The sequence below is a fragment of the Motacilla alba genome, chromosome 3 (assembly GCF_015832195.1).
Source record: "Motacilla alba alba isolate MOTALB_02 chromosome 3, Motacilla_alba_V1.0_pri, whole genome shotgun sequence".
NCBI classification, from domain to species: Eukaryota; Metazoa; Chordata; class Aves; order Passeriformes; family Motacillidae; genus Motacilla; species Motacilla alba.
Window position 1 is genome coordinate 40,323,022 of NC_052018.1, and position 12,079 is coordinate 40,335,100.

Sequence of the window (12,079 nt, forward strand, 5' to 3'; positions counted from 1 at the left end):
TGCTGTCATTTCTGAAGGGCAGTGGTACCTCAGAAATTCTCCTGTCAGTAAAAGGTATTTGTTTGAATTCTCGGTCCAAGAGCTTTATCTCCAAGAAAGAAGAAAAGGTGCTTTTGGTAATATATTAGCCTTTCTAATTATAACATATCCTCATGTAAAGGAGAGAGAAAGAGATCGATCCCTTTTCCATCCTGTTATTCATGGCATCCACATATCACGAAAGTAATTTGGACAAAATTTGATTCTTATGCAAGGCTACATTAGAGAAATACTAAAAAAAAAAAATCTACCAAGTTCCTGCTACCTTCCTGCTACCTATTTGCAATCCTTTTATTCTCCCTTGTCACAAGACAACACTAAATAGACATGATTGCATAAGATATAAATCTCTAAAATATGAGAATCTTAAGTACTCTTTAAGAACCCCCATAAATGATAGGAATTTGCAAACCAGCTGACCTTTTTCTTCAACAATTGATGCATTACAACAATTCAGAGATGTAATTAAGAAAATTGCTTTTAATATTGATGCAGAAACTGAGGGCAGGGTAGATATCCAAGTTTCTAGGACCATAATGGAGAATGTCTACAGAGGAAGGCAGAGCACTTACATACACAGGCTGACGATGCAGAAGACTAGAGCCTAGAATGTCTTCCTGGCAGCTTGGACCATGGCATTAGTCCCATTCCCTCCTGGAGGGAAATTCCCAAGTCATTAATATCTGATTGATTGCTATGCCGGCTCACAGCTTCATGTAGGACAGCACGGCTGGGCAGAATCTCATGGACGTGGCCATACGTTCTCACATGTGTACACAAGCATCTGCACACAGACACACACATAGAGGCAAGGAGCAGACCTTGCAGCCATCCTAAGGAAGTAAAGATCACTCCAAATCCTGCCAAAACTGGCAGCACTCTTTCTGTTTTCAGTAGGTGTTTCCAGGCTGTCAGCCCATTTATTTACCCCCTCAGTATGTGCTGTCACTCCTGATCACTTACTCACAAAGTGCTTCCAGAAATATGTTTACAGAAGAACCTCATTCTGACTTTCCTATTAGTGCAAATTAGTGGGAGTACTTCCCTTGGAAGTGCTCTTGGGAGCCATTTTGGAAATCTCTTGTTATTTGCTTGCTACTATAAATTAATCCCAAATGTTTGTATATTATTCATGAACATAAAACTCAAACAAGCCTTCTATCCCTATCTCTGTGTTTATACAGTTCCCACGTCCAGTTAAAATGAAAAGAAAATAATACTTGGGATGTGGTCCCACAAATCCATTGCTGCATAAGGGAATAGGTTAACGCTGCTCTGTAGTTGAGCACACTGTTGCCACTCAGTTAATATGAGGTATTTTTCTCTACCTTTACACAAAGGGAAATTATACCAGCTGTGGCAAGACAGGAGTATGACCACAGGCCGCTTCTCCACTGGGTGTTCACAACCTTGGTAACTTTCTCTCATGTAGTGTTCACCAGCCACGCTATTAGAAGATTAAATTTAGGCACAGATAATAAGGTAAATACTTAAATAGGAAGTTCTGACAATGTGGCACAGGGTAAATTGCTCTTTTATACTGAACCAAAATCCTGTGATCAAAATTTTGGTGAGAATATGCACAAATTTTGCTGAAAATCTGAGCCACTCTGAATTTTGTAGCCTAAGACTATGCACTAATACTCATTCGAGAATAATGCTCATTGGAATGAATACTCTGAGAGGTCATCAAAGGTAAAAAAATGAATCTTTGTGCTGTTGTACTACATAACGATCAGTACACAGAGAAGTTAAACTGAAAGTCTGTGGAGTTTTAAAATTTGGGGTTTACTTCAGAAAGATGAATTGCATGGGAAGAAAAGAGCGTACACCCTGCATCATTCTGACAAAAGTTCTCGTGGAGGTAATGCTGTTACTAGATGAGAAACTAAATAGAAATGTTCAATAAAACATGTGTGCATCTGCAAAATAGAATAGTCCTTATATTTTACATTGAGCTACCTCAGGGTCATGGAAGGTGTTTTATTAGAACAGTCAACAATAATAGCATGATTTTTATTAGTAGGAAAAGATAGAGTGAGAGACTACTAATTATTTTTCAGCCTGAGGGGCATTTTCCCTGAAACGACTGTTAATTTGATCATTGTCGTGCAGTTCACAGATTTACATGAACTTATTTCAGTACGACACATGGCTAAGAACTAGACTAAATATGTTGCTTTATTAATGGTTTTCAGAGAGTGTATTAGAGAGTGCTAACCATGTGGGTACAGGGATGATACTGATAGTGCTTAGAAGGCTGAATCTTTTTGGAAGCAGCTAGCCTGAAGCCTTTTCAGTGTGATATTTTTTGTTCATGCAGTGAGATATTAAGCCTACAAGAATGAAATAAAATCCCAGTGAAATGAGAATTTGTTGGTGTTGTCTTAGATCTATGTGCAGTGATGCTGGTGGAGGTTTTGGGCTGGGTTTGTTTTTTTGGTTGGGTTTTTTTGTTTTGTTTTTTGGGTGGTTTGTTTGTTTTAAACTAATCTGGCAGGTCTAGGAGGCAATTACATTTTGGGTAATTATTTAATCAATACATATGGCTCAGATGTTTATGTATGTATGTGCACATATATAAATATAAACACATTCTCAATGAATCTTCTGCTAGAAGTGACAAAAAATCCTGGGAACACATTCCAGGTTTTAGCCTTTTTAGGCACTCTGGCATTTTTCTTACTTCAGCCATCTCGTCTCCTTTTCAGCCCACATATACACATTCTTTCAATCCTGAGGAGAGTCACATATGCAGTCTGAAAGGCCTTTAGTTTAGATTAAGAGAAACTGCAAGATGAAAGGGAACAAAACCAGAGTCTCCGGAAGGACAAATAGTTTGCATCTCCTTTGTCACACGCTGCTTTTGCTTTTCCTTACAAAGTTTCCTTACAAGCTTCCTTTGCTGGTGGGGACTTTTCAGAAGTGTAAAACTTTAGTGTGCAGCAATCAGTCACTATTGCTGTGCTGCACTGTCCCACGTGCAGACCAGCAGGATACAAGGCACAGCTGCATCTTTCATCCTGCTGTGGGCAGACTCCAAGAATGTGGTTGGTGCAAGTGAAGTACTCTCACATAGTCATATCAATGTTCTCCAAGTTGTATCATGAACAATTTCATCCCGTGAAAATTATTTTCATCACCACCTGTGAGAAAAATGGTGGAACAAACTCTCAGACTGGGAGAACAAGAAGTTCCAATGAGCTGCCAGACTATTTCCCCACTTTTCTCTCAAGATTGTGTTTGTTTAGTGGATATTGACCTTCTTGAACTTGGCAAAGCAGTAGCACTGCTTTCCCAAGTGTTCCCCAGGTTGAGAGGTGACTCTAGGTCAGGAAATTCATTTTCCTTAAATATCTTATTGACTTGTAGCTCAGTCTGAATTAGGGGGTGTAAGCAAATTTTTGCCTCCCTTAATGCTCTAGGTTGGTAATTGCTCCACCCCATCCTCCAACGCCCCCCAGATCTCTTTAGCTAATATAAGTAACTTCTCTATTTTGACTGTTTTAAGGTCCCAGTTTTAGTCCTGCCTGCCTCCAATTACCATCTGCTCATCAACAGACCAAAAAGTACAGTTCCCAGTCATGGTTCAGCAAGACTTTTGAGATAGTAATTTCCTCTTGCAGTAGCACAAGGCAGAAGTATTTTTATTGGTCTTTTTCTCTCTAGATTTAGTGGAGAAGAGGAACACAATTACACAAAATAATAAGCATAACAGAAAACTCTGAACAGAAGCAACCAGTTTTTCAATGACATTGTGTAACTGTGAGTTACTACAAGAAATTTTAACTAGATTTATAAAATCTTTATTGAGATAATCAAGATATTATGGTTTACTACAAAATGGATGGTCAGGTCTTAGCTTCCAATGCATGGATATCAGAACCCACCCTAAACCTCTCTCTGGAAATGAAGAGAGAGAGGCAATAGGCAGAAAGCCAAAGAATAAAAGCTTGCACTCCCATTGCAGAAATAAAAAACACAGGCATCCACAGAAGCAAAGGAAAATACAGTAACCCAAAAATGTTGGGATAGCACAAAGAGGCGGCAGCTTTCTTAATTTTGCCTGATCTTTGCCATCACCTTTACTTTGCCACAGGTCTTACTTCTGAAGAACCGTTGTGATGAAAATAAGATTTAGAATTGCCTTTCTTTTCATTTCCTTTTCAGCCCTAAGTTAACTTTTGTCAAAGATGAAAATTTTGGTCGGGCATCCATCAAAGCTCAACTGTGGGCACTCACAGTTACCTGTATTGTATACAGATTTATTTTGCTGCCTTAACCAGGAGAGTGAGATGGGACAAGCCTTCACAGGTAGATTTTTGCTGAGAGAAGATGACAGGTTATTGGCTGGAATTGCTACCATCACTGATTTCTAACATTTATATTCATGATAAAAATTATCTCCATAATGCAGAACTGTAAGGTTATTCTGATTCCAGCTAGTGTGTCAATGTGCAGAAAAGAAAGGCTAGGAGAGAAACAGGCACAATCAGGCACTGCTAGGGCTGCATGATAGTTAACATGAACTCTCAGTTTCTTGTGTTAAGGTCATTCTCTAAGGACTCTCTATGAGGTACCAATAGATCCTGACATGCAACTCCACATCCTAGACTTTGAACTGTCCTAGGCTCTTCTCTGATATGTAAGATCTAAATAGCAAGGTCCCATCTGAACCTTCCAGATACACCTTTTTCTAAGAGACTTTACTTCAAATAAATTAGATCCCTTAGGATTTGAACTGCATTATTTTTAAGGATTTTTATCTCCACAGAATTGTGAGATAGTAATAAATATTTCATTTTTAGTAACTTCTTAGTCTATTTTATATATATCAAAAAAAGTTAAAGCTCTGATTTAAAGAAAAGAAATCCAATTTTTTAACTCTTTTATTTACAGCTTTTATTGCTTTCTTCTAAAGGTCTGGAAGAAAGCTAAAACTGTAGATTTGTTGCAATGATAAAATGCATTTATTTTTATCTAAAAGGAAACCAAAAGCCTATTATCCCAATAGTTAGAGCCCTTCAACCATGCTTGAAATTCAAATATTAGTTTTAAATCCAAATAAATAAACTTGAGCTGCATCACAGATCTGTTGAAGTAAGCTTAATGACATGGCTGATATCACACATTTTTATACCACCCATAGCATAAAAATGTCCCTGTAACATTTTCCTCAAAAACTGTTTTTATTGTAATAGACAGAAAAATAGAAGAAAATTAAATTAAATTAATGTTCATAATGAGTTTTCCTTTCTGCTGTGAAAAACATACGGTTAACAGAAAGTGTTAACTGGAAATCCTGTTGTCTTAGATTAAAAAAAAAGGAATATAACAAACACATGTCTAAAATTTCTCTGATTTTCCTTTTCTTTTGCTCATTCAGGATATGAAGAGACATGGTTATACGAGCGAAATGGAGCCTTTCATCCAACTGTTCTTTAAGTTAATCAACACTGAATTTCACATTAATAAAAAATAAGGTACAGTCCTACAGTAATCCCTGTAATAATTTTGTGATCTGTTTCCATTTCATGGCTAAAATAGCTCTATAGTATTGTAGGGGAACTATGAGCCAAAGTGATATGGCAAGAGATATCTGGAAGGTCTCACCCTGCAAAATATTTCTATCATTTTTATGTTGTCCAAGACAACTGCAACTTGAATACTGTAAACTAACCTGGAAGAGAAACATCAAATTTCAAAGGGGAAAATAAGTGTGGCTCATTAAATATGTAATAACTGAGTAGAGTTAGCTGTGAAGGATCATTTTTAACAGAAGTCTCTTGGCTGGAAGCTCAGTAATGTCAAAAAATGTGGGACAATTTCATGCAATTAAACAAGAAGGAAATGATTACACAACAATCAAAACAATATTGCTGTTTGGATGTTCTTTAAAGTTGTGAATAGCCACCTTTGCTTTAAAATTCACATTTTTGAACTTTGGAAATTGTACTTGAAGACAATTTGGTACTGTTTTTTCTTTCCAAAGCCATATGGTTGAGAGAATTTAGCACTGTCCTGGGAATCAGGACATTCTCGCTCCTTGTCTCATCTTTACTGCTGATGGGTCTTAATACTTTCTTTTTCTTTAAACTTTGGAAATGCTATTTAATTATGCTATGCAACAACCCAGTTTGCAAACATTAATTAAGCCTCATAGCTCCCTTGTGGTCTGAGACAGGTAAAATACCATTAGTCTCAGATAATAGGGAAAATAAGGCTCAGAGGGGTTAAGTGGCATGCCCAAAGTCACAGAAGCAGTAGTATTTGGATCAGTATTATAATTCAAATTGTCTTTTAATCTACAATGACTCTCAAGCAAGGCCAATGCATCCATGGGAGTCCTTTGAGTTAAAGAGCAAGAAACAAACATTTTAGCAGTTGTGAAAATTCAGTACCTTTAGGCTCAAATTGCCTCTAAGAATTCATTTGATCTTCACTGATTTATAAACAAGCATATGCATAGGCCACTTCAGTGCTGGGGAAGATGAGCAGAGAATACAAACAGCATCCCTTTAAGAAGTTTCTAAAGCAGGGAGGGGGGCAACACTGCATAGAGGGCATCACCCCAGGGGCAGGCTGTGGGGCTGGTGTTTCAGAGCGCAGACCCCACAGGAGGCAATGGGCTTCCAGCTGCTCCACTCAGAGAAACACAAAAGTGATCTCCTCTGGCTGGAAGGGGTCAGGGAAGGGTTTCCATCCTGTCAGCTAATCTAGGCGATACAGGAAGGTAAAAGAGGCTGTTAAGGAAATAAGCGGATGACTCTTAGCTCCTGTTCCATGTGTGTCACCAAGGGCATAGCAGGGGGACCCCATGTGTGAAGATAGGAGCTTTGCTGTTTATCCACTCCTTAGAGATGAGCTGCACCTGGTCTCCATGCCTATAGCTCCCTGCTGAGAACCTAAACCAAAAACTGACCTTTCAAGAGCAAAATGATAAGCTTTATATGGGACTTCTCAAGCAAAGGAAGAGGAAGGATATCCAGCATTTAGAAGTAACATGTTAACCATGAAGAGGAAAGATCTGAAGCAGCATAATAACTGGGAAACTCAGGATTATGTAGCATCCCCTATTCAAGAACTCCTACATACTCAGGTGGCCATGAGAGAGTGCTCTGAAAAAGTACAAGGAAACCCTGGCAGATACCTTACTGTATACACATCTTATCTCATCTTTTCTTATACTATATTCAAAGGTTGGCACATGTCCTCATTGTAAGAATATATAAGAAGGAGTAGTATGCTTGGGTTTTATATGAATTAATAAATAAAATATTTTCTACAGTTCATATGTTTTTATTTTATCCATTTCCTATATGGATTCCACTTCTGCTTCTGTTAAGGCAACCAGCTCCTAAAGTGTGCAGAATCTGTGCTCCTGCCTTTTGAAGAGCTTGCCCTTTCTGAGCAAGGCTGTCCTCATGTGCCAGAACATAAATATTTGAGGTGGGTCTTCATTGTTCCTTTTGTGACTTACAGGCTAGATTTTTATGGGATCTGCAATGCCTACACCAGATTTCTGAACTGCTGGCTACAGTTCACTGGATGCTCTTCCTCAATAGCCTAACTGAACTCTGTTGAGTTGAAGAAGAAGATACAGATAATCACTTTGGTGGCAGCCATCTGGGGTCATATTTAGGTTTAGGAGACAGATGACAGGTCAGAATGTGATTTGCAGATTCAAGAATATGTAATAGCATATTCAAGTGCTATTACAAGTTCAAGTGAAGATGCTTTCTGAACCACTGACATTGCTCTGATATTCTTTTTGTCTAACATTGAGTCATTAGGACATTCAGGACATTCTAGCAGTCCAGCTTAGCAGAGATATCTCAAATAATCACAAGGAGATCTTCAAATATTTTGTCATCCAGCTACAGAATTGTTTGTGACATACCATAACTATTAATGAGAGCTAGTACTGCTCCAGGGGAACTGGAAGGCTTGAGTCTTTGTATTTATGCTCATTAATATTTTCATTATTTTCATGAGTATGCAAAATTTGTCTGTCCTCGAGAAAGCTGGTCATATCCTGGTGCTGCCCTTCAGATAGCTCCAGCTTGTGCCAGGTACTTCTATAAATCTAATCCAAAACGAAACCATTCCTGAACTGATTCTAACAAGAGTGCTTGGTACCTCTTCAAGTGATATTTGTCTCCACTGAAGCCCTGAGGACTACCTCTCAGCTTGATTGTTGTTACTCTGATCACACCTCACTGCATTTCCAAGGGTGCAGCCACATTACACTTCTACCAGGTTACAGAAAAGAAATTCTTGAAAATAGTAACCCTTGTGTTATTTTTGCCAGAAAGCTCTGGCTAGCTGCTTAATCCTTCCCTTATCTTTCAGTAGATACTGCTTTCCTGGCTGCTGTATCCAGGCAAGAGGCTGTAATAATCACAGGAACCTCTCAAATATTTGGAGCTTCAGATATTTCCTGTCTCTATCCTACATGTACTGTCTTTTCCAAAGGTGTTCTTGAACGATGTACAGTTTAAAATCATCCCACAATTTTGATAATTTAAATCTCTTTTGTGATCTTTTCTAATTTTTTTTTTTTTTTTTACCAATTCTAGCTGGCCAAGGCTACACTTCATGTCCTGAATGCAGCAGCATGTTTTCTTTTCTCCTTGACAGTGTGGAGTTATTTCAAGTCTTATTGAGACTAATTTTATGGCACAGATGAGAGGTTTTTGACCATTTTGCAGTGACTATCCAACTGGGTTTCTGATTTGTACTTACTACTTTTTATCAAAGAAAGACTCACTCTGTTTTACTCAGTTTGAACCAATATGATCTCCTTCCCTCTCTGAATAGCAACCTTTAAAGATTTATAGGGCAGCAGCTTGGAGTTCACTAACTATACCAGAGACACATGAAATTACAGTTCTGTTAGAAGGTGTGAATTCTGACAGCGTCAGAAGTTTCAGAATAAAACTAGGATTTTCACTTAAATCTTCAGATTTTTTAAATCCCAGACTGGAATGGAGTGAAAGAAATGGCCGTTGGGGCTAAGAGAAGTTTTTCTAATGCTGTGGGATTTATCAAGAGGTCAAAGTGCTTTCCTTGACACACATCTAAAAGAGAAGGGTGGACAAGCAGCCAGAGGCACCCAATTCATAAGTTGTCAGGCATTTTCTTTCTACAGTAAAGAATGTAACTAGAAACAAACACTGACAGCCAGATGGATTCCTGCTTCCTGTTGAAGATACAATTTGTAATTAGCGTAATATCTCCTGGTAGATTTTTAGATGCAAAGGCTAGTTGTTAGAGAGAAGATAAAAACAAAGTCTCAAAGTGTATGTATCTTTTCTATTCATCATTTTTTAAGCTCAGGTAGGTCACGATGAGTTTGAACATCCACTTCTTCTCCACATTTCTAACATTCGGGAAGTGGTGATCCTGGAGAGAGAAAATAATTTTTTTTAAGTATTTTACACAGTTTGACATAGTTCAATTCTGTCATGGTCTTTTGCCTGAATTTTGCCTTGGTGTCTGTCACAGACACAGAAAACCCATCCCCTTCCTTCTTACAATTTTGAATTTGTTTTTGTTTTACAGGTTTTCACATAGGGGAACTGCTCATCAGAACAGAAACTAACCCACACCACATTTTGTGCAGCTTGGCTAAATCAAAATAATGGCATCCTGGCAAACATTTGGTAGGGAGAGTGTAATAATTATTGGTTTGGTTTTCCTTAACCTCTTTTTGTTTAGTCAACATTAAGTCAATCCACCTGGAGCTTAATACTGTATGTTACTATAGTAACTTTACAGCCTATTTGATTGTGACAAAGGGCTTCATCTCGTCCATTTCATGCTCCTGTGTCGACCTACTCCCTCCCAGTGTTTTATTATATCTGTCTTTAAGAGTATCTGCAGGAGCCACAGCTGCTCTGCTTTTGTAGCAGAAAGCAGCTTTCACTGTGTGAAATACTCTGCTCTAAAAGGTCTTTTGGGCTGATGGCATTATTGAATTTCAAAGCAAAGACAAACAACATTAAATTGTTTAAAGCTAATATTCATGTTTTGCCGTACAGCATGTTTGGATTTTTTTTTCAGAATAGAACTGTATATAATCACTGGTTGATACCCTTGAGAACAAAACCACAAAATAAAGCAATGTAGAATACAAAAAGACTTGAAAGTAATTCAGTTTTCAAAACAAAACAAAAAAAAATGTGTTGAGGGCTTAGGAAAAACATTAACTCCAGAAGCTGGAGTTAGCAGTTTGTAAAATGAAAAATTGAATCATTTTCTACAAAAGGGCCTGATTCTTTCCTGTTAAAACACTGTGAAGCCATTGATTTTGATGGCATTACTTCCAAATTTATACCGGTACGAGGCTGACTAGTACATGACCCATGAGTGCAAAATGTTTAAGACTTTCTGACTGTTGCCCGTTCATTTTACAACCTGGTTGTTCTATAATACTCTAACCAGCCATGTGGATGATTGTAACAAGCCACTACACAGCTTTTGTTTGGATTACCAGTGCCTCAAAACTCTTTGATTACATTGTTTGTTCCTGCTGTTGTTTAAATTTACCTTACTCTAGCTTCTCAGCACAATTTATTCCTTACTGGAGCTCTTTTTCCCTGCCTGCTCTACAGCTACTGGCCTCATGAGTGAAAATACTTTACAAATCTATTTTTCCTCAGTCTGTTCAGATTTGTCTCATATTGCTAATATTTATCTGCATATTTGATTTGAGAATAAAACATGTTCTCTGCCCTAGTTTCTCTCACTCCTCACACGTTGTTACGGATGCTTCTGAATAAAGAACTCTGCATCTCTTTGTCGCCAGCACAAGGGCGATGCGGCGAGGCTCCTCCTGCATTTCAGCAGAGCCCCGCTCCAGTTGTGTTAATTGTTGGGCTGGGAGGGCAGCGAGCACTGAATGCTGCCTTGTTAACTTGCTAAGCAGCTGGTCAGCAGGGTAGTTTGATTCCAGCAAGGCTCTTGACACCTCTGCCAAGGGTTATTGATACCTCACACACCCCAGCTGAGACAGATTGTTTTAGTCGTGCTTCATATCCATAGCACAGCCTGTAGTTAGGAAAAAAAGTGATTGACAGCTCACACCTCCTGGGCCCTTCTTACTACCAGACACAACATCTGCTATGCCCTGTGGAGCAGTGAACCAACACACACTGAGAGAACTGTTTCTAGTATTGTCAGGGTTGATTTTGTTTAACCCTTTCTGGCTGCTCTCTGGAGATGAACATAGGGGCTTCTGTAATGCTTCACACGTGCTTAAAAAGTGTGGAATATTTGACCAAGCGAATACCGGAGAGTACCGGGTGCTTGCAATGGCAGCTCTTCCTCTGTAAAGTGACCATAGTACTCGGGATTGTAAAATAGAAACTGGGTTAGCCCTACAGAAGTGTTACTTATTTCCAAAGAGTGCCAGGGATGCAGCCAATTGAGAGTGCAACTCTGAAATGTGGCCTGAAGCAATTTCACCATGTGTGCAGGGATATAGGGAGGAGGAGCACAGCCCTAAGTCTGTTTGCTAACCAGTTACCTAGGTCAAAGCACGCTGGCTAAAGTTGAGGTTATATGTACAAACAGCAGAGGGGTATAGGTTTTTGACAGGGAAGAGAGAAGAAAAATGGTTCTATTTCCTACCTTAGAAAACTAGCCAGTAACAGTTGGCAATTGCAGAATCTTCACAATAAATTATTGCATGTTTGATTAAAAATATGGATTATTAAATATACATGCAAGGAACTTTTGCAAACTTTCTTCAACATGTTTAAAAAATTATAAGAAGTATTTTAAAGACTCCCAAAATCAAATAGATTGTCTTAAAATACATCTGACATGTTGATATGCCTTACTTTTGGATGGGTTTGGGATTTTTAATTTTTTTCCCTCCTAAAATAGCTGAAGCCTAAAAATTATTTTTCTAAACCATAGTATTACAGAATAATATAATAGAATCATAGACTTGTCTAAGTCAAAAAAGACCCTTAATATCATTGAGTCCAATTGTTAGCCCAGCATTGCTGAGTCCATCACTAAACACGTCCCC